This window comes from Lagopus muta, chromosome 1, assembly GCF_023343835.1.
Source record: "Lagopus muta isolate bLagMut1 chromosome 1, bLagMut1 primary, whole genome shotgun sequence".
In the NCBI taxonomy this organism is placed as follows: Eukaryota; Metazoa; Chordata; class Aves; order Galliformes; family Phasianidae; genus Lagopus; species Lagopus muta.
The window spans coordinates 189,292,834-189,315,615 of NC_064433.1; the positions used below are offsets into that span (position 1 = coordinate 189,292,834).

Genomic DNA, 22,782 nt, shown 5'->3' on the forward strand with positions numbered 1-22,782 from the left:
ACACTGAGGTCTCAAAATTGAAATATCAGCCTGTTGATGTCAATAGTTGTGTGACTAAGCTTCTGTCAATGGGGCCCAGGGGTCCTGGGTATAGCCTGAAGTCCAGGAGGTCCCTCAGGACATCAAATCGTACTTCTGTGCAAAGTGACCCAGAGAGGGTCTGGAGTCTCCTCCCCGGATATCTCCAAAAATCCCCTGAACGTGGTGCTGGGCAGCCTGCTCTGAGTATCCCTGCTGAGACAGAGTTGAGCCAGAGGGACCCAGATGTGCTTCAACCCTCAGCCATTTTATGCAGATTCTCTGTCTCTTGATTTACAAACATGGCATACGGGGCAAGGAGTGTTGATGTGTTTGATCCTAATGGAAGGAGAACTGGGGAGCATAACTACACAACAGACCTATGCAAGGCAGATTTATGCAGATTTTACTTTCTGGGTTTTTTCAGTCAGCAATTTTGTAAAACCTATAATGGACAATAAAAAGTTGCACACACATGCATAGGAGAGCATTCAGAGGCATTTTTCACCACATGCAATGTTCCTCCTGTACTTCTCAGTACTTTTCAGTGTACAGACTTCAGCAGGTACCATTAATGTTCTTTAAGTTGTGATTCATGGAATGGATTTTGAATCTCTGAATGGAGGACAAAAGGAAAAAGGTAACCTTTGTCTGTTTGGATGAAAGTTATTTACTTCTAAGTAAGAGAGCAGTAAGGCAGCACTTTGAATTATAGCGCTAATACTTGGCTGTCCACCTAAAGATTTCTAAAAATTTGTGATGATCTAGCATGACCTTGGTTTTTCAGACCCATAATTACCCATTCCATACTTATAATTCTTCCTTCTGATCCAGAGCTCACTTTCTTCATACCTTTGGAGGTAGAGGAGCTGCCCTGAAGCAGTAGCACCCTAGATACACAGCTGTGGGGTAAATTGCATTGATTGTTACCAGATTGGATAAAATAGAAAATGCATAGTACTTCAGTTATCCTTAATTAAAATTAGCAGTATGTGTGCTCTGTTCAAGATGAGACAACCTGATGAAAAAAACAGCAGGTAATCATTATAAAGCAGGTAAACAAAGTATTGCTGGAACTGCAAAGGAAATAGCAGAAACTCCTAGGGATAATGCATTAGGATTAGGGGCTGGGGAAAAGGAAAGTGCAAAGTGCTTCTCATTATCTAATTCCTCTGCAGGAGATAATTAGACTTTTTTTTTTTTTTTACTTTTTACTTTATTTTTTCTTTTCTTTCTTTCTTTACTTTATACCTTTCATATAGACAAAATTGTTTAAATATGAGGGCTGCTCCAAAAGTAATGCCTCATATTTTATTTTGTTGGCTAGTATCACAAACAGATGCTTGTGGTATGACAGTAAAGGTGGAAACTTCCTGCCAATATTCCATTACATTTTTTTTGCCATGTGACTGAAAGCAGCAGAAAGGCAGTCTGGCAGAACGGTGTCTGACATGGAAATATGGATGAAGCAAAGGTGTGTCATTTAATTCCTTCATGCAGAAAAAAAAAAAAATCACACATTAACATTCATCAACACTTACTGAATGTTTATGGAGATGAAGCAGTGGATGTTGGCACAGTGAGTGGTGGTGGGTGGTGCATTTCAGCAGTGGTGACAGTAATGCGGAAGACAAGCCATGTTCTGGATGACCATGCAGGAGGCCTACAGGAAAGCTGGGGAGGGAATTTTTATAAAAGCAGGTAGTGAAGGGATGAGGGGAAATGGTTTTAAACTGGAAGAGGATAGATTTAGATGAGATATTAGGAAGAAATTATTTACTCAGAGGGTGGTGAGACACTGGAACAGGTTGAGGATACCTGGAGGTATCTGGAGGTTGTGGACACCCCATTCCTGAAGGCATTCAAGGTCAGGCTGGATGGTACTGTGAGCAACCTTATTTAGAGAGAGATGTTCCTGATTATAGTAGGGAATTGGAAGCAGATGATTTGCGAGAGTGGATAGTGATAGAACAAGGGAGGATGGTTTTAAACTGAGAGAGAAGAGGTTTAGATTAGATACTAGGAGGAAGTTTATCACACAGAGGATGGTGAAGCACTGGAACAGGTTGCCCAAGGAAGTTGTGGATGCCCTATCCCTGGAGGCATTCAAGGCCAGGCTGGATGTGGTTCTGGACAGCCTGGTCTGCTGGTAGGCGACCCTGGACATAACAGGAGGCTTGAATCTAGGTGATCACTGTGATCCTTTTCAACCCAGGCCATTCTATGATTATGATTTGCAGTAAATTTCTTGTTGCTGAACTTAATTCTGAGAATCTCAGGAGATATGGGAGATGTCAGAAATCAGCAGATTCTGGGTATGGAAATCTACTATGAAATAATGGAAGACATCTCATGCAAATTATCAGTAGTTAAAGTTTTAGTCTGGTTCAAGATGTGCAGAATTATAGCAATTATCATAATAAAAATCAGAGAAATAAACCAGAGAATAACAATATGTAATTAAAAAAAGCCATAATAATAATAACTTAAACCTTGCATTTTGTTTTCATTTCTAAATGTAGGCCTCCACTTAAAAAAAAAAAAAAAAAAAAAAAAAAAAAAAAAAAGCTACAGAAGAAGCACAAAATTATGAGGAAAATATTTCTTATATGAGGATAAAATGATAAATAAATGACAATTCTTCAACCTGAAAAAAAAAGTATGAAAATTGAATAAAAAATAAATTACCACTAATAACAAAATTTAAAGGCCTTTCATATCCAGATTGTTTCAGGAACTTAAGAATGTAACAGCTTTGAAATATAATTAGAGAAATATCTGGATAATAGGTCTACGAAGGAATATTTTATTTTCTCTGCATTTGCTGATCTCCAGATCTGGTCTGTGCATTTTTTATATGATTCAGGCTGCTCTTATAATGAAAAACATATTGGTGTATATCAAAAAAGTAGAAGAAGACAAAAGAAAGAATTCACAGTGTCATGTAAGAAATGTGATGTCTCATGCATATGCAGATAACTGACTATGCAGGTAGAGAGAAGCAGATGGAGAGAAAGAAAAGAAGGGAAACAAGAAGGAAAAAATACCATTTGACCAGTGCTGAAAAGGAGAATTTTGAATATAACGAATTATTACATTAAAAAGAAAATGAAAGAAAAAAAAAAAAAAGATTTTGTGCTAGAGGATATACTGAATGTAGTAAGTAAAACAGAGGAATGGACTTGTGGTTCAGGTGGCATAACTAGCCAGAGGGCTACAGATTAAAAAAAAAAAAAAAAAAAAAAAAAAAAAAAAAAAGCTACTATCAGCTATTCTGATGCTGTTGTTTTTTCTTAATGTTTTTTTTTACATTGATTCAGATTTTTGTTTCAGTTTTTGCATCTGTCTTCATCAAGATTGTAGCAAAGCACAGATGGCTCAAAATCTTCTGGGTCAGGCTTTTACTCAAGTGATAGTGAAGGTGTCTTGCTCCAATTTATAAGAGGGAGATGAGATTATTTTAATATCTGTATACCTGGAGTGAGATTAAGAAACAATGGTTCAAATGTTGGTCTGACCAGTTTATTACAGATCTTAAATGTGGGTCTGACCAGTTTATTACAGATCTTAATCAGGGAGATGGGAAGAGGAGGATGGACACTATTATGAATTAGGGCAATGGGGAAATGAAGGAGAGCGATAGAAAAGCTAGAAAAAAAGAAGCAAGGAATCTCTATAGGAAGCAGGAGGGAGATAGTCACCACCATGGATCCAGCAAGGTTCATTGCTCAGTCACTGATCTTCAGTAGTGGTGGGTCATCGGGCATTGTTGTTCTGTTGACGATGACGGTGATCACGGTGATGATGGCCACTTTTCAATGGTAGTACCAACTTATGTGTAAGTCCAAAGTGGTTGAGTCAGCTCTCCTTGGAGTGACAGCTTCTGGCTTTGGGATCTCAGCAGGAACTCCTTTTGTTCCCATCTTCCAGGCCTCAACAGCAGATAAGAGGGAGCAGGGAGGTGCCCACTTGTATCTTGCCTTCAGAGGATACAATGGTATCATCCCCCAATCTGTCATCGCAAGCTGAGTTATTTGGTCACAGGCTAGATCTTCTGCCAGTAAACAGCTAAAATTGTCCATACAGTGATGTTGATTGCCACACGACAACACCCATCACTCATCTCCTAGACAAGTGAGTCTTATCACAAGAAATACCTCAGGAAGCAAGCTCTGAGCCAAAAAACAAAGGATTCTCACACCACCCCATAGCTCAAAAATTGCTTGAAATGAAGCGTAAGTGACCCTCCACGGTGGTAAGGAAAAGAAAAGGGAGAAAAAAAAAAGGAAACAACAAACAAGCAAGGGGGAAGGCGGAGGGGGAGAAGGGAAAGATAATTGTTACACAGTTGCTACAAAAGATTTCTTGGGCTTGGTTACAAGTGTTGCCCTGATCCCTTGGACTTGCTCATCATCAGTTGAAGTGGTTGCAAAGTACATGGAGGATACAACAGGTTGTATAAGTTGGATAAAACAAGAACCTCTGTTTTCTAGAGTAGACGCTGCTAGACAGAGAAGAACTGGGACGCTGCTGGCGGCGAGCTGTCTGGGAGCTACGAGAGATGGTTTAGTAGCTTGTGGCACTGATAGGAATGGGAGGGTGGTTGGACTAGATGATCTTGTAGGTTGTTTCCAACCTTGTGATTCTGTGATTCTGTGATTCTGTGGGTCCCTGCTATGTAGTCCTGTCTCATCTGTGTCAGTGTCTCCATCCTTTGCCTTGACCATACAGTTCAGACAAATGACTGTCACTGTGTTGTGGTGCCTCCTGTTACTTCCTTACTCTTGTCTCTAAATATACAAGTAACAATAGGCTTCTATCTCACTTTGTTGTTCATAAAGTAAGTGTTCTCAGCCCCTCTAAGCTTCACCGATCTATTAACTTGGAATTCAGAAATTAATTTTCATCACCCTTTATGAATATGCAAGTCAACATAGCATCTGTTAAAAACCCTAGCTGTTCTTGTTTCCAGTAAAAGGCCAGACCACATGGAGATTTTTCCTGAAGAGCACGCGTTTACGGGAGAGAGCTTTGAAAACTATTACTGACTTTGCTTCTCTTCATCCCCATCAGTAGCTCAGCAATACACAGCAGTAGGTTTTCTCTACACCAGCTGTTTGGGGACTTGCAGTAGTGAGTAAGCCAGACTGCTCACATATGTTTCAGAGTTTATTCCTTCCTATTTAACCTCCCAGCTAGAAAATTAGTAAACACAGCTTCATCCTTTAAGTTGCCAAGCACTTTGCATTTTGGATCAACAGTTGTAAAGTCTTTGAGAAATTTGACATTTTTTTCCTTGCCATCTCTGTTACATATGCAACTATTTGTAGCACTTAAATCATCAATGCATTCTGAAAATCATACGTGTCGATTTATTCTAGTGCCAGAAATAAGGTTTGAGGAAAAAAAAAAATAGATATTTTTTTTTTCAAGTTGTGTTAGTCTTAGACAGGGATTATAATTGTTCCCGAGGAGTTTGATTACTGTTGAATGTTAATATCTGACTTTTCCCTTCATGTTTATTTTGAAAAGATACAGCCTTTAAAAATAGTTGTTCAGCTGGAGGGCCATCATTAATTATTCATACTGTATTAATCCTGGTTTATTTCAGTCAAGCTATAATGTTATAACAAATAAATTATAAGAGGGTATCTGAATTTTTGTCCCAATTTGTCTTTAAAATTTTGTAACATTTCCTGAAAAAAACTGAAATGGAGAAAAGCCTCCTACTAACATCTTGCTTGCAGTGCTTTCCTTTGACATAAGAAATCTGGTTTGTCAAATGTATTTTAGGGAATATAACAGATTTTTATGAATCATAAAATCATGAAAATGTTAACATTTGAAAATACTCTAGTCCAACCATCAACCCATCACCTCCACGCCCTCCGAACCAATTTTACACTTCTTGATGCAAAGTTACCAAATTATTGGGAAACTGGGATGCTCTTCTTCGACTTCCCTTTTTAATAGGAAGTTCACCATAGTCAGAAAAGATCTTTGATAAAAATATGTATCTGAAAAGCTAAAATTACTATTATAAATTGTTAATTTTGTTGATCAGAGTTTTTACATTAGAGAATTCAAACCTCTACAGTGAACTCAACAAAGAAATACTGCAAGCTTGACCAGTTTTCTAACACCTGCAGTTTCTAAGCCAAGTGACAACTTAGTCCTAGGTAAAGAATTTCAAAGCTGACGCTGAATGATTCCAGTGTCGTAATCACTCTGAAAATAGCCAGATATCAGAATATAAGGGCAGACTGATATAAATGTATATGTAATATATATATCAGTCTGCCTAGCATCATAGAATCATTTGAATTGGAAGGGACTTTTACAGGTCATCTAGTCCATCACCTCCTACCAGGGGTGACCAGAGATGCCTGAAGCTCAGTCAGATTGCTCAGAGCCCTATCCAGTCTTACCCTGAAGGTCTCCAGGGATGAGATAACCACCATCTCTCTGGGAAACCTGTGCCAGTGCCTCATCACTCTTATAGTAAAAAACTTCTTTCTTATATCCAATCTAAATCTCTTTAAGTTTTTTTTTTTTTTTTAGCATATAAAGTTTTTTTAGTTTGAAACCATTCCCCTTGCCCTCTCACAACAGACCCTGATGAAGAATTCGTCCCATTCCTTCTCACTGATCCATTTTAAATAGTGAAAGGCCATTGTCAGGTCTCCTTGGAGCCTTCTTTTCCCCAGGTTGAACAGCCTCGGCTCTCTCAGCCTGTCCTCATAACTGAGATGTTCTATCCCCTGGATCATTTTTGTGGCCCTCCTCTGGATGTACTCCAGCAGGTCCATGTCTCACCTGTATCTAGAACTCTACATCTGGATGCAGTACTCCAGGTGAGGCATCACCAGAGCAGAGTAGAGGGACAGGATCACCTCCCTTGCCCTGCTGGCCATACTTCTTTTGATGCACCCTGGCACACAGTTGGCTTTCTGGTCTGTAAGGGCACAGTGATGGTTCATGCGCAGTTTCCCATCGACCAGTACCTCCCAGGTCCTTTCTGGTAGGGCTGTGCTCAACCCATTATTCCCCCAGCTTGTATTGACAGTGGAGGCTTTCATGAAAATTGGAAAGCTTTTTTGCACAGCTAAACAATTGCTATCACCAATTTGAGATATGTTGCAGTACTTGTGAATGTGCATCATTCAGAAATGCAACTGAATATATCTATTCCACCAAGAGCAGCATAAATACATTTGGAAAAGGAAATTCAAATCAAACACATTTTTTATGGTGGAAATTCAAAAGTCCACCTCAAAGACTGCAAAATGCCTGAGGCTCATTAAGCACTCTAAAAGACAAGTGGAATCTAAAAATCTCACAGGCCTTGTGAGTGAATTTTGCAATTAAAGAGCTGATTATGAACTCAGTACTGCTCCCATTGAAGTCATTGGCAATGCTGGCATTCCTGTTATTTAACATTTCTTTTTAACTTAGTAATTCAAACAATTAGCTGCCTAGTTGCCTAGGGAAAATAAATATAATTAGAATGGTGCAGCTTTTCATTATTGTTGTCTACACAAATTAATAATTTTAAGGAATTTATCTAACAAGGGAAAAATGGTTGACTTAGAAAATAGTAAAATGAGGCCATTATTTTTCTAATTTAAAATGCTATTATTAGGAACAAGAAGAGGAAAGAAAACAACTTTTGATGATGTGGTATTTAATTCTCTAATGAGTAAAAAGGGATGCATATGAAATTATATGGATATTTTAGGTATTAATGAAAAATAGAGATAGCTTAGATAATAAGAGTCTGAAAATTAATCTCATGAATGTCTTTTTTTTTTTTTCTTTGCCACATAGGTGGATTTCTATTTCTTCACTCAAGGAAAATATCCATACATCAGAGGCTTACCTCTATCAGCATGTAGTGTAGTGCATTTTAAACATCTATTTAATAGCCAGTTATATGACTCCCTTAAATTACACAGAACAGCATGGTAAAATTAACAGGTTGTTAAACATATTTCAATAATTTGCTTGACAATAACTAATAAAACTTCAAGAAAAGCACTGCTTCTAGGAAGAAAAGTGCCACGAGAGAACATCTCAAAAAAACATACATCAGAGGTTTCTCAGGGAAATAAAAGATTATGAACAAAATCCATTACTAAAATCTCCTTTTATATGGTATTTAAAGTAATGACTCATGGCTAGTGTAAGATGTTGGAAAATTAGCTATCCAGTTCTTTGATTTGGTCCATCAGGATCATGCATAACAAAAGACCATATTTTTCTAATTCTTCAGAGTTTTTGAAGAAATTTGTCAAAGTTGTTGGCAGGTTATTCAAAGGACTATAACACTGCTCTTTTAATGCATTGTTTGATGATTTGGGAGTGGTGTATGTGTGAGGTTAGATGAAAAAAATGATGAAATTGACTTCATTACAGGTAAATAAAACAAATAAATACAAAAAACCAGTTATTCTTGAAAGCCATATGGCCTTATGGTATACTTAAATTTATAATGTGATAGAACAATTTTGCCTACTGGAGGTACAAACTGAAAAAAAACTGAGTATTTAGTTGCCATTTTTGGTCTATATCTTTGCACATCATCTATCTGTTGTTGAATTGGAGTAGTTTTGTTACATTTACTAATTGTTTATTGTTTGCAAGCTATGAAACATTTCCTGTATTTTTTTACATATTTTCATGTGTCTGTCTCAGATGAGTTGTAGACAGAATGAATAGGAAAAAGAAAATATTACTCTGGAATAAGAACTAAGTGAATATCCTGAAATGTTTCCAGCCACGAGCTATTTCAAAAACAGGGAGCTAAATGAAATGCCTATAGATGGAATGAGTACAGGTCTGCTTAATACACCCTACTTTGATGCTTTAGCAATGCAAACTTAGTTTAAGACTTTTTTTGTGTCATGACCTTCAATCAATGTTGTTCATGTTCTTGTGTGCGTATATCTGCAGGAGAAATGCCTGATGGTGAACTGGTAGAAAGTCACTACTGATGCTCTTTCTGCATATAGGCATCTTTAGACTGACTTGAAAAGAAAGCTTAAACTGGCTTTCTCCTTCTAAAAATATCAGACATAGATATTTCCAGCTCGTTTTTAGTTGATCATTTCCAGTTCAGTTGCAAGGAGAATTGGATTCAATGTTTTGTTTTCTTAATGGACATCATGGATTTTAGTGAGCCTGTGTAAACTTCTTTGATACAAACTTCCTACTTGATTTTGGAACTAAGTTTTATTGATTATTTATCTGCTTGGCCAAAGGTATTTCATAGTCTTGCATCTGCCAGAGAAAATCAGCAGCTATCAAACATCTAAGTCAATTTATTAAATTTAGAATCATGATTGCCACTTTGGAAAATTATGCACCAGTGCAGTTGATGCTAACTGATAATCAGAGAGCCCTTTTAATTAGCTGTAAGTATTGCTTTTCATAGCATATTACTCTTGTTCCCAAGGTCATTTAGACTGCAATTTCTTGAGCAGCATAAATCAAGAGCATACAATTAAAAAAAGAAAAACAAGCTGAATTTATAATAAAAAATAACATCCAGCAGATACTATTGGCTTCTTTATCCATTAATTAAGGGAGGTTTTCTGTTGAATTATAACACAAGTCTTTTTTTTTTTTTTCTAGATGGTTCATTAAAGGCCAGATTTTATTACATATTACATGCTTTATGCTTTTCACACAAACTTATTATATTGCTCAGAGAAGGTGATCTTTTAAAGCACATTAGACTAATGTTCCTGAAACTTCATCTAATGTAAGTTTTATTGAATTGCTGTAACTAAAAAGGTCACCTAATGATTTGTTCAGATAATGGATTTAGTGAAAGGAAAACAAAATGAATAGGTTATTGTAGTAACTCTGACCTTGAGATACATTTATAGTTACAGAGATTTATGAATTTAACTACAAAAGAAGAAACTTAAAAATATCCGTGGGTAATACTACTGCCAGTATTTAACAGGGAATATAATGAGAAGCAAATGAAAAAGATGTGTTTTTCATCCTGTGAGTCCAATGCATGCATTAGTAGCCAATACTCTGGAACTGCTCTGAAAAATATTCTTTTTAAGGTCACTATAAAATCTTCCCCAAAAAATCATACATTATAATGTAGCTGCTTGTTCAGACAAATGTCCTTACTTTCTCAATCTTGTGCTCTCCATTACATTGTGGACATCCTTACTGAGCACAGGGATTCAGAAGATAAACTTAACAGGAGTTCGAAAAGTGCTTAATCAAGACAGCCATGGGGCAGTATAATAATAATATAAGGTAATTTACTCTGTTCAAAATGAAAATTAGTGAGTCTCTTAATTCCCTCTTTGTCCATTCTTGAAAGTTTAGATAATGTAATTACCAGTTTTTCCTACATATCCAAATAAAGGCCCTTTGGAAAGAGAAGCTCTGTAGCGTCTTTGACGGAGAATGAAACACAGTGCATGCTGTTTTCAAAAAATGTCTCTAAGCATGAATACTGTGAATAATCAACAAGTAAATACATTAATAGTGTCAGAATATAAGCTATTGACTTTACAGAAAGGGAGATTATTTTTAAAGGGTTGTTTGTTTATTTATTTCCCTAAATGTGAATGGAAGAGTATAATAGCAAATACAAAGAGATAGGAAAGCTTTCCCACTCTTTCTGCTTGTAATGCTTCAGGAATCTCATAAGAATTCTTGTTTGCATTGCTTTTCTATAGGAACCACTGCTATCAGCAGCTTTGAGAAATTTTGCACAGCTCTGAAAAACAAAAACAAACAAACAACAACAACAAAAAAAAAACACCCCACCATACAAATGCTTTTTATCAGATAGGAAAACCATCAACTTTTCTGTAGTTTCAATTTTGTTATGCCTGTGAGACTGGAGACAGTAAGATTTCTTATACTACTATTACCAAATCTGTGCTCTCTTGACATTGTGATGTAGTAAAGAAATACAAAAGAAAATGGTGGATAAAAGAAACTGGTAAGGCAGAATTAGAAATAAGATGTACATATTTAGAAGTGTTTGCCAGAGGGCATTAGTAAAAAAAAAAAAAAAAAGAACATATCAGAATAAGTGATAATTTTTCTCAGCATCTCTGTTTTTAAATCAAGAATGGAAGCCTTTCTGGTATAAAAATTGAGCTAAATACACACTGTGGAGCTCCATACAGTGTCATTGAATGAAACCACGAAATTTTGATGGCAGTGGTGTCTTTAACCCTTAACATTTGTGAATCCTTCAGTATGCAGTCATTTATTGTTTAAACAGGATCTGAGAAAGATAGATAATTATGCCTTTATGTTGACAAAGTAGAGGTCCTTTTCTGAAAGAGGACAACTAATCAGTGATGTTGAACAAATCTCAAGTTTTCTTTTTAAACATACCTACCTGGCTTTACACTTGAAGTAGAAAATATGTGATTTTTTTAAATCAAAAAGTGATAACAGAAGATCCAGAGGCATTGTAAAGGCTTACCAATTACAGCTAAAGGGAAGGCAAAAGCTCAGAGTCATCCTTGAGCTACCCAAAGACCCATTCAAGGAGTGGTCCGGGAGCTGCCCAAATACTCCTTTGATTAATTCTTGATACTGCAAAACTAAAGACCAGCAAAACCTAGTTGGCATTTCTCAGCTTTTACAGCTTGAAACATCTGTTTGGCAGATGGATACCTTTAACATAAATTCACACTACACCTGTGCTTTTCTTCCTGAAAGCACTCAATGTCTTGGGCTTGGATGCTGCAATATGGGAAACTGCACAGAGTTTGCTTCATGGTCAGTAATTTAGGATGAAGGAATTTCTTTAGCAGACAGATATAATTTATTCTTCAGATCCCTGCATTTTGATGGAATCCAGGATTTCTTGCATGTTATTCCATTAGGTTTTGCCTTTATCTCTGCAAGTATAAATGTGATTCATACCAAGTTTGTTAGCACCAAACTTTGTCAGCACCTCAGTGCTGCGCATGCATAACCGTCCCCAGCTCACTGAAAACAGTTTAACCAAGGAAGAAGTGAGCAATATATAGACCAATTTTTTTGTTTCTTAATAAAGAAAATTAGCTCATGGTCTCCTTTGAGGACCTGTGGCCAGACTGCTCTGATACCTGAGAAAGTGTATTTAAAATAAGCTCATGTCTTTATATGTTACAGTGAATCTGCAGCCAAAACATGCCTCAGGCCTCCTCATCCCTCCCATTTATTCAAGCATTTAATTTTTTTTTCTTATCTTCTGGCTGTAAACCGGTTGTGCGTGGAAATTTCAGCAAAAACCTCCTGCTACCATAATGATAATGAAGAGAAGGATGATTAGGCCAATAACAATACTTAATCCTCTCACAGAAGGAAAAAAATACATATGTATGTTTCATGAAGAGAATATTAAAAGACACCAATTATTTTCTACTTCTTATAATATCCTGAATCCAGGAGGTCTCCAGAGAGTGCAGGAGGACTTTCAGGGTGAGGCAAAATTGAGATCTTTGCATCCCCATGGTGAGTTACTCTTCTGCAGAAAGCAAGGACATAGCAATCCCCAAGAAGATCCATGCAAGAAGCAAAAAACCACAAAATAGACACTGTCCAGAGGCATAAAAAATAAGAATAAAAATCAAAGAAGAGCAGCAAACATATCTGTTTAAAATATCAGGTTGCCCATGGCCTGATCCAAGCTCACCTTGAAAATCTCCATGGACAGGACATCAACTGCAACACTAGGTATTCGGTTCCAATGCCTCACCACCCTCATTGTATAAGATTTTTCCTTGTATCTAACTTAAAACCATGCTCCCTGAGCTTTAAGCCATTTCCACATGTTCAGTCATAACAGACCTTACTAAAGAGTTTTTCCCCTTCTTTCCGCTAGCTCAGTTTTTGATGCCTTCTGAGCTGGGAAGTTTCCAGGTCAGGAAAAGGTGTGTGCTGTTGATTATATGAATTATGTCAAAACTTTTCATATACTAAAAATTGAATTTAGATGCTAAATATGCTAAATATATGGGGCTCCAGTGCCATGAAAAAGCATAGAACTGCAGTTACACGAGGGTAGCCTGATATAATCCACATGTTTTTTTTTTTACTTGTAATTTTGGAAACTGATTGAAGTTTCAGTAAAATTTCTATCTTGATATTTTTCTCTCTGAAACCTAAGTGTTATTCTTGTTAAAGTGTTTATCATAAATTCCTAATTACCTAGTAACAGGCTATCAATTACTTATGTATATTTGAAGTAATATTCAGAATTTTTCCTTTTGTTTATTGTGGATTGAATCATTTGCATTTCAATTTTACATATGTATGCTTCTGTAGCATGCAGAGCCTACAATAGGCTTATATCAGGATCACTGACTGTCTGATTAGTAATAATTAGATATTCTGTTCAGTGGAGATGATTATTCAATCTTAATTTTAACAGCAAATAACTATTATAGTGGAACAGCGATGTTCTTTGCTGACAAATGAACCAGGACTTCCTCACTTTCCCTGAATGCTTTTATGAGCATATCAATTGCACCATCCTTACAAAAATGCTGGCAATTTTCATAGGGCCACTTAATGTTTCCTTCTGAACACATAGTAGCACATGCAAGGAAAGTATCTTATTAACCATGTGAATGTTAGAGGTCTTGTTCCAGCTAGTCATCAGGGTCAGTTGATCAAGACAGGAATGTTCAGATAATGCCTAATTTATTTTATTCATCTACTTACCAAGATTGGAGGAAGTGTTCACTGAAAGAGACTGTCTCTTCACTATTGATGGAGATAAATTAGAAACCTGGTTTATAGAATCATGGAATGGCTTGTGTTGGAAGGGACCTCAAAGATCATCTGGTTCCAAACCCCATACCGTGAATAGGGTTGCCAGCCACTAAATCAGGCACTAGATTGGGTTGCCTAGAGCCCAATTTTCAGCTGGCTTAAGGTTGGTTACATTAATCCTAGCATTATAGTCTTCCAGAAGTGTAAGGCAATGGTCTTTGGATTACGTATTTAAGAAGCAAATGAACTTCCCTCACATCAACAGATTTTTGGGGTTTTTCAGAATAATCAGAGAAGCTGATAATGTGCTTTTTTCTCTGCGTGGAAATATGTTTGAGGACTGAGTGATCTGAATCATCAACATTCAATTAATGCAGAAATAACTGTCTCTATAATAGTAATTACACCTCCTTGCCCTCACTTATTCTGTGAATTGAATGAGTCTCAGCTGTTTTAATTAAGAATTTTTGTAATATGTATGCCCCAAAAGACTGATTTGAGACTGTATGAGCAATCTGAAATGCAGCATATTATAACAATAATATTATTTATCATTTTAAATGTTTCCTATGTGGCTAATTAACCTAATGCTGCTAATACAGGAATACTGCTCTTAAAGCAGAACTAGCATTGGTTCACAGCCGACGCACAATGTGGGGAGGGTGTCATACTTCAACTTTTCCAACAGACTTTCTTGCACATGGTAGATTCGCTGAAAATGTTCTTTGTGATTTATTAATCTTAACGTATTTAGTCAGTTTGCTCTTTCCTTGTTATTACAATGGGTTTTTCTGGCAAGAGCGTGTTGCAGATTCATGTCACAAAAACCCCTTATGTTCTTTTCTGCATAGCTGCTTACCAGGCAGGTGGCCACAATGTGTGATATTGTTCCTCCCCATATGCAGGACTCTTCACTTCCCCATGTCCCTGTCAGCCCATGCCTCCAGCCTTTTGAGGTTCTTCTGGATGGCAGCATGCTATGCTGCTGCAACAACCTCTCCTCCAAGTCTTGTATTACCTACAAACTTATTTAGGGTGCACTCACTGAGTCACAGATTATTCTGAGTTGGAAAGGACACATAAGGATCAGTGTGTCCAACTCCTGTGCCCACAAAAGACCACCTGAAAATCAGATCCTTTGTCTGAATGTTGTCAGTATGCTTCTTGAATTCTGTTAAGCTCAGTGCCATGACCACTTCCTTAGGGAGTCTGTTCCAGTACCCAACCATCCTCACAGTGAAGAATCTTTTCCTTATATCATTATCAACCTAGTCATATTATTACAGAAACGTATCAAGTGGGTCAGGTATGACTTCCCTTTGGTGAAACCATAATGATTCCTGATAATTTTGTTGTCCTTCAAGTGCCTTGAAATGGTTTCTAGGATGTGTTGCTCCATCACCTTCCCAGTGACTGAGGCGAAGCTGACAGATATGAGGTGTTCAATAAATATTTAGAAGTTGTACTAAGGGACAGGTTTGGTGGGGTATGTTATTGGTAAGGGAATGGCTGGACTGGATGATCTTGGAGGTCTTTTCCAACCTTGGTAATTATGATTCTGTGTAGTTCCCTGAGTCAAATGCAACTTTTACTGTCTGGACATTCTTCAGAACATCTATTTGATTAGGCTAATGTGTTATTTACTTCACTTGTGTGTAATTAATATATAAAACAATCCTAAATATTATTTGACTTTAACAGAGACTATATAAGCTATTGTGAATTTTTTAAGTAGAACGTAATCTTCGTGTCTCTTTGAGAAACCCCAGTACTAACTCTATTTGCAGATTATAATAAGAGAAAATATTTGACTTGTATATTTGGTAGTTTTCATAGTATATTGGAAAAACAGATTCAAATAAATAGTCAAGATAACAGTAATAAGAGATACATTTTAATCACTCACACACATAATTATTTAAATAACACAGAGACTGAAAAGAGAGGCTAAAATTGTAGCAATTTGTATCTTGTTTTCTAAGCATAAAATGCAGTAATTTTATGTGATATTATGATGTGATCATAATAATAATAATCAAGTAGTACTTCATAAACAACCCTTTCCATGAACTTATCAGCTACTCATCTGAAAGCAGACTCCTCATGATCTTACAGTAGAGTTGATTATTCTAGTGAAAGCAATTTGTATCTGTATCTTAGCCTTAATTTTCTTCATAATAGATTAAAAAAAAAAAAATTCTGAGAGTGCAAACCCTATTTAGAAAGTTAGAGCACTTCATGGCAATCAAGTCTGCATTAAATCTTATATTACTTTCTTCTGCCCTACTTTCTTAAATTCCATGTAGATGGTCAGCTGCCTTTTGGGAAATTTCCCACAGCATATATCAACTGTCCATCAATAGTATTCGTTTTTTCTTGATTTTTCTGTAAGTTCTCTCATTCCGGTTTTCATGCCTCCATTTCAGTTCCATTTTATTATTAGAAGGCTTGTTCTTCAGTTTGATGCTGCTCTTACTGAATTGTTCAGAGTTCAGTCTGAATTATGGGGTAATTCAGACAAATAGTGATGCATATCTGCTTCCACCTTATACAGCCTCAGAGTAGGCTTTGAAAGCCTAATACAATGCAAAGTAGAAATAAAGCAAGTGGACTCATAAAAGCCTGCAAGACTGATGTCCTCAAATTTAGCATTTCTGATCTCCATTAGAATTAACCATTACTAGTATCATTTAATAAAATACAGCACTTAGCCTGGTTAATAACTGGATTTTATAATAATAATAATAATTATTATTATTATTATTTTACATTAATTTATGTAATGTTATGATGTGATCATCTTTGATGGAAAGAATTTGTGAAAATCTTGAAAATATGCAATTGAAGTAGGTGTTTATTTGATGTCCTTACACCATACAGCCTCCTACTAGAAACACAATCTAATTCATTAAAGTTCTGAACCATAAAAGCCTGAAATGATGTTGGAATAGAATCCCATAATGCATATCAGTATTTGTGACTGACTAATGCTGTTAGGGATGTTTTCTGTCATTATCTGCTTGTGAAGGAGATTGAGTGGGATTTCTTCAGATAAGGTATAATGCCTTTCTACAGAGACTACAGGTCTAATGCAGTGAGTGGTATTAAAGGGAAACAGAGCAGAGATTACATTTTGTGGAGTGCCATATTTTACCATTGACACCATTTAAATTTCTATAATGCTTTTAGTGACAGCTGCCTTCCCTCCACAGCCCCTACAGAACATTTCATCTTATTTAGCTATCTTTATGTTCAGAAATAATGGATTTGAAGAAGTTTGTTTAACATTGCATTTACAAATAACAATGTTTTCAGCCTCATAATATTTAGAATCTTCACTGGCCTCATTAATTTTGTTTCTAATTAAATTAAATATTTTGGTGTTGACTTAAGCAGTGACGTGTTCACTTTAGCTGTGATTTTTTTATGTGACATATCAACTTTTGTTAGGTCAATCAGTTTTTGAATAGAAGACCACCTGAGTAAATAGACAGCTTTTTTCTCTCTGTGCACAATGTCTAATGCACTTATTCCCATCAACATCTTGGAATTTTACTTTTATTATTATGTTTATTTGCTTTTATTATTATGTATTTATTTACATTTATTATTATAATCTATTTTCTAATAATAAATTACCAGACTCACAACAACTTTGTGGAGAGCTGGATGATGTCTATGGAATGGGACTAAGAGATTAGACTCAGTAATTATGCATATATTTTATGAGGCAGGAATGTTTCACTTTGCTACTGTAAGTACCGTTTTTCAGCTAGAGTTTAATTATGAACAAAAATGCCACATTTCAGAGGAGGGCAAAATATGCAGGTTTTCTGTTTGCTGATCACTTGATACAGTATGTCATTTGCTAAAATATCCTTGATTATGAAAAAATTCTACCCTGAGCAAATGTGACATTTGTTTGTGGTGGGTGTTTCGTTTTGTTTTGTTTTCCTTGACAAGTGTAAATAGGTACTGTTTATTTCTAAAACCGGGACTTGAGTCTCAATTTGTTAAAGTCAGTGGCAATTTTATTATGAAATTTTCTGTCGATTTAGTGAACTTCATTCTTTAATACCTGAGTTGATTTAAATGTTGTAGTTGTATTCTGAGTTGAAACTTCAAAAATATGTTGAAATATTTCTACTCCAGTCTGCTTTCGATAAACTTTCAAATCATTAAATTAAACACTAAATCAGAAATTATATTTTTTTATTTTTCTTTTCAGGGTAGCAGTTCATTTTGACTAATGTATATAAAGCATAAATATGTATAAATAAATATCTATACATACAGAAGTGAATGCATGTATAAGTCAAAATGCACATATGTATGCATTCCCTGTCCACAGCACAGGGGTTGGAACCTTTGAGGTTCCTTCCTAAGCTATTCTGTGGTTTTATGCGTATGGATTTCTCTCTTTATATGGAATTGTGTTTCAAATGTATGGCATTAAGGGGCATATTCAACTGGTCTTTATGGTAGCCCTCTTTGTCACTACAAGATTATGATTGTGTTTAATACATTTTGTTGAATTTGTCTGATAAAAATAGAAGTTATGTACAATCAAGGACTTGCCAAAGAGCAGAAATTAATTTGGAATGCCTAACTTACCCATGTATCCTATGATCATAGGAAACTGCTTAACTACTATAATTTGCCTCAGAAATTTCAGAAATCCAATTTTGTGTACTTTGATGGTTTCACGGCAATTTATGAAATAGATAATTTATTTCAAATATAACTTTTGAAAGGATGACATAAAACCAACAACCTGACTATCTGCATTACTACCTGTGATTGTGTGCCTTTCTGGTGTAAATCTGTGTTATCTCAAGTACAAGGGGATATGCACTGATGTGCTTGAGATGACTTCACTGACCTGAGGTATCTGAATCTTCTTCTGACTACTATTTTCCTGTAAGAGGAAATGAGACAAATTTCTCTTCTTTCCCTAGGCTCCAATTGCTGTTGAGAAAACTTGCATTAAAATATTACTGATGGATTGGTAAGTCATTTTGGTTTAAATCATTTTAATTCAATACTTCCAACTTGTTTTGAATGTTTTTATTAAATTGTTTCTTTAATGCTACCTTAACATCCAATTTACTTCTAACATAAATCCAATTTAATACCTGCATAACGTGCAATCATGGATTCAGAAGCAAATGTTTGCCTTTGCAAATTGGTATCCACACTTGAGCAAAATGTTTTGTCTTCACCTTCTTCCTTTGCAACACACTTAGACTCAGGTAAATTGTACGCATCTCTGAACATGTTGGAAATGTTGCTGCAGAACGCTTAGCAGTGTAGTTCATCTGTCATTCCGAAAACTCATAAACTGTCTTGGCAGAAGTGCATGCGGTGTCAGCGTTATGATACATATGCAGTATTTAAAAGCTGATGGGTTTAGAGATATTGCTGTTGTGTCAAGACATTTGTCAGGTCCTGGTTGTCTTCCATCCATTCAAAGGAAAGCTTTCAGTCAGTTTCAGTAGTAGCTGGCTTGATAATTCTGTTATAAAATTAAGAATTTGCTGAATTGAAATATATTTATTATATTGAAGCAGTTACTATTATCTCTGGTAACTATGTTTATAGTTATATATATAACTATTGTTCTTAATGTTTTTAGTTAACTTTTGATATAATGAAAAGTAAAGTATATGCCATCAAGTAGTTCTTTTAGTATTTTGAAGAAACAATAAAAGAAAAAAAAAACTACTAAAATAATTATCAATGTAAATGAGACACTAAACAGGTATTTTTCCAATTTAATATACAGTACAATATCTTACCATACAATGCAAATATAATTATTTTAAGCTGCTTTTGCACTCAAAGCATGAGGCATCCTTTATCACTGTCATCACAAGAGGTTGATTCAAATAATCTGAACATGTTATACAAAGAGAAGCCATCAAAACAGCTTGCTTATTGATCCTTGACAGAATATTTGCATAAAACATTATGAGATTTTGCTGTGAAAAATATAGTCCAAGTAAATGACAGAAACAAAATATATGTAATGTGCTATAAAAAATGTAGATCCACTTCTATTAAATTGCCTCAACTAAGGGGCATTGTTATTAGTTTTCTATTGTTTCATTGATGTGTTTAGAGCTCTTTTTCCAGTGAAAAGATTGACTGAGCTAGTCAATCAAATCAAAGGAATAAAATTGTATACATGTTAAAAAAGAAACTACTGTTTAAAGGAAGGTTACACAGGTGGCTTTATTAAAACATAAGCATGAAATGCCATCAAAAAGATGCCATTTTTAACCCATTTTTCTATTAAGTTCAACATCTGTTCAACACAAGATTGCAATCTTAAACCCACATTGAGAATGGATAATGTTTATTTCAAATTATCAAATGATAACAAGAATGGCTTCTTGCCATGCATTTTTTAAACATAATGTTCTTTCTGTTTTGCTGAAAGAGAATCAATATAATTGAATTTCATCACATAGTTGAATTGGGTATTTTTTTTCCTTGCACTGTTTACAGGCCTAGAGCATGTAAACATTTTCCCTTATGGCAGTCCCAAGCTACCTGAATCCTTTTTTATATGCTCAGGAAGCAGCTGTAGGAAATGTCACAGTTCATTTTTAGGAAATTGCATTGCTGACCAGAAATCAAATCAAGCAGCAAATGATGCAGTATTGTTGGCTTGTTTTTTGCCTCTCTCTTGCCTGCAAAGAATCTCTACTTCAGAGATTCTATGATCCAGTCTGATTCAGGGCTGTGGTGCTTTTATGCTGGGGGCTCATTCCTCTGGAAATAGCCCACAGAAGGCTTCAAGAAGGAATAGAAAATGTTGCCAGAATCAAAGTAAGAAAGTTCACTTGAAAATGTTAAGCTGAGTGTTCTTATGTATATTCTACATTTTGCTATCTAGTTGAACAACATCTAAGATCTGAGAAGTTTCCAAGTGTGTATGTCAGAGATCTCTCTCAACCTGGATATAATCCAGCTGAATTTAGATAAGTCTATGTCAGTATATCAATTCTACAACCTCTACAAAGACACTTGCTGTTGAACTGGATTTTGTACTGAACTGTGCAAGTTAAAAATGACACGCATTGTATAACGTCCACCATGATCTGAGATTTGAAAACAAAGGCTACTCTCAGTTGGCAGAATGGTGGACATCAGCCCCATTATATTGGAGAAAAGACTTCTCTTGCATGGGAAGGAGAAGCGTGGTGGGGCATGTGCTCCATTTGCAGAATGTCTGTTGACCCATTATATTTTATGATGGCGATGCACACATTGTTAGAGCATTAGATAAAGGGCCAGATCCAGGTTCTCATCTTACAGTCACAAATTTATTATAGTTGTACTCAAGTAGTTTTAATGGAATAATAGTGTTCAGTAATACTGTAATGCTTTTGCAATTTTTTTTTTTCTCTAACCATTTCAACTTTTATTCCATCAGTATTTGTAGTGCTGCCTTATTCTTGTTCAACTCATTGCAATTCATTAACTACAAAAAAAAAAAAAAAAAAAAGGCTGTTTTATGAGCTAACCCTATTTTCTTCCTAGCTAACATGGTAATGTGAAGTGAGGAATAGGCTCTTCTCTTAGCCAGTGAGGTTAAAGAAGCATCTCCAGAGGGCAATTCATTCTATTTCTGATGAAAGTTATTCTCAAGAGTTGTCTCTCCTTCCTGACTAACACCTCTGATAAACAGACTGATTCTGAGCACTTTATTTGGTTTGAACTACCCATAAACAAGACACAGTAACTTCCTGGTTTTAATCATGTCAGTATATTCATAACACTTTCATTTTCCTTTAGTTCCTATCTCAACATCTTTTTTAGGGCATTTGTAAGCCATGTCGGAACATGACTTTCAAAAAATGCAATATTTATCTACTTATTTTATGTGAAGCATTAGTGTGTGTGTGTGTTTTCCTGTTTTTACAAGGAAATGTTGAATATAATGCAATGAAAAGTAGAAAAGCCAGACTCTTTTGGATGTTGCTCAGTGATAAGGCAGAATGCAGTGAGCACAAATTGAAACAAGAGAAGTTCCATCCAAGTGTGAAGAACCAAATCTACTGTGTGGTTGATGGAATACTAAAGCAGGTTTTCCAGGAGGTGGTGGAATCTCCATCCTTGGAATTATTCAAGAGCCACATAAGCATGATCCTGGGCAGCCTGTTCTAGGCATTCTGCTTGAGCAGGGAAGTTGGGCCAGATGTCTTCCAGAGGTCCCTTCCCACCTCAATCAATCTATGACTCTGTGATACCACAGCAATTTACCATTTGCAAGATGAAAATGAAGATTGGAATGTATTTCAGTTGGGAGACTTAGGACTTCTACAGTATTATATTTTTTTAAAAAACTTTTCTAGTGAGGATCGGTTCTAGTTTGCTATATAATTTGTGGACTTTCCAAGTTCAATTTTTGAATTGTTTTTTACTTGTTTTCATCCAGTGGAGTATGAGGGCTGACACAAAATTAATGCCTCCTATTTTATTATTTTGTCCCATAACATCAGAGGTGAATGTTGGTGGGATGGCAGTAGAGGTTGAACCTTCCCACCAATATTCTGTTATATTTTGTTGCCATGAAATAGATGTTAGCAGAGGAGCAGTCTGAAAATGTGATCTGACATGGACTTGTAGATGAAAGGAAGGTATGTCATTGAATTCCTCCATGCAAAAAAAATATTTCATCACTGGCGTTCATTGATGCTTCCTGAAAATTTATGGAGACCAAATAGTGTATGTGAGCACAGTGAGGTACTGGGTGGTGCGTTTTAGCAGTGGTGACAGAAACAGTGGGTCACCTTTGGTGATGCAGAATTTTACAAGTGCGACATTTAAGCTCTTGTTTGTCAGTAAGAAAGCATAGCTAACAGTGGTGACCTTGTCGAAAAATAGTGTTATGTAGCTGAGAATTTGCTTTGTCAAATAGTGTTTGTTTTGGCAATTCTGAAATGGAAATTTTTTGTTGAAAAAATTTGAAGCAAGTAATTCCTGAGTGATTAAAGTGAA

At 35.8% G+C, this 22,782-nt stretch overlaps 1 protein-coding gene across 1 annotated transcript in view; it reads left to right on the forward strand.

The window, feature by feature from the left end:
• The window catches only part of TENM4 (teneurin transmembrane protein 4), a 1,593,907-nt gene that overhangs the window by 180,605 nt on the left and 1,390,520 nt on the right, over positions 1-22,782 (forward strand). Inside the window, exon 2 of the mRNA XM_048933792.1 lies at positions 18,732-18,781. The gene's annotated coding sequence lies outside the window, so the exon portion shown is untranslated. The remainder of the gene's footprint in view (positions 1-18,731; positions 18,782-22,782) is intronic.